Raw genomic sequence first — 799 nt, 5'->3', positions numbered from 1 at the left:
CCGTTGAGTGTTTATGTGGGGGTGCACATGGGGAGGGGAGAGTGTTAGTGATTGTGTGTGTGTGTGTGTGTGTGATAGAGAGAGAGCAAGAGAGAGAGAGAGAGAGAGAGAGAGAGAGAGCAAGAGAGCAAGACTAAAGATTCCTTCACTAAGAAGAGCCAATCACAACCTTTCTAAAACATTTTTTTTGTGTTTTATGACACCCTCTCCTTCACCTCCTCCTTTGACTTATGGCCATATTAGAATAGATATCCTCTCATATTTAATTGCCATTACTGTATTTATAGTAGATCTGGGTGGTGATGAGTAGCCAGAGCCACTCTCCACCAGACTCAGATAAACAGTCATTGCAGGAGCGACAGGCACAACAGATGGGCTGTGTTTTGATTAGTGGGGAGATAGGAGGCTGCGTTTGGGCTCTGGTAATATAATTGTTAGCTGCTTTGTCTGCGATGAAAGTGTTGCTGTTTTGTGGAGGCTCCTTAAGCGACTCCCTTTCTCTTTGCCCTGAGGAGACTTTTAACCAATTAAGGGAGAGATCCGACCAAGATTAACCATTAGAGGAGACGCAGAAGGTTACAGAAGTGCTCTGTTTGTCAGCAGGAGAGGATCTGCCATACAATCTGTTATTTACTTTGGATGATCTTAATTGCATCCTGCATTGAAGCATATTACAAAATATACCTCAATTAGTCCAGTTTTTGAGGTGCTTTTCAGGTACAGGAGTATTGTGTTTTAGATCTTTAGATATGCATGCTTCTGAATTATATGGTAAATCTGCACATTATAAAGTGGTCTG

The sequence above is a fragment of the Salminus brasiliensis genome, chromosome 17, assembly GCF_030463535.1.
Source record: "Salminus brasiliensis chromosome 17, fSalBra1.hap2, whole genome shotgun sequence".
In the NCBI taxonomy this organism is placed as follows: Eukaryota; Metazoa; Chordata; class Actinopteri; order Characiformes; family Bryconidae; genus Salminus; species Salminus brasiliensis.
Note: the sequence above shows the minus strand (reverse complement) of the source record.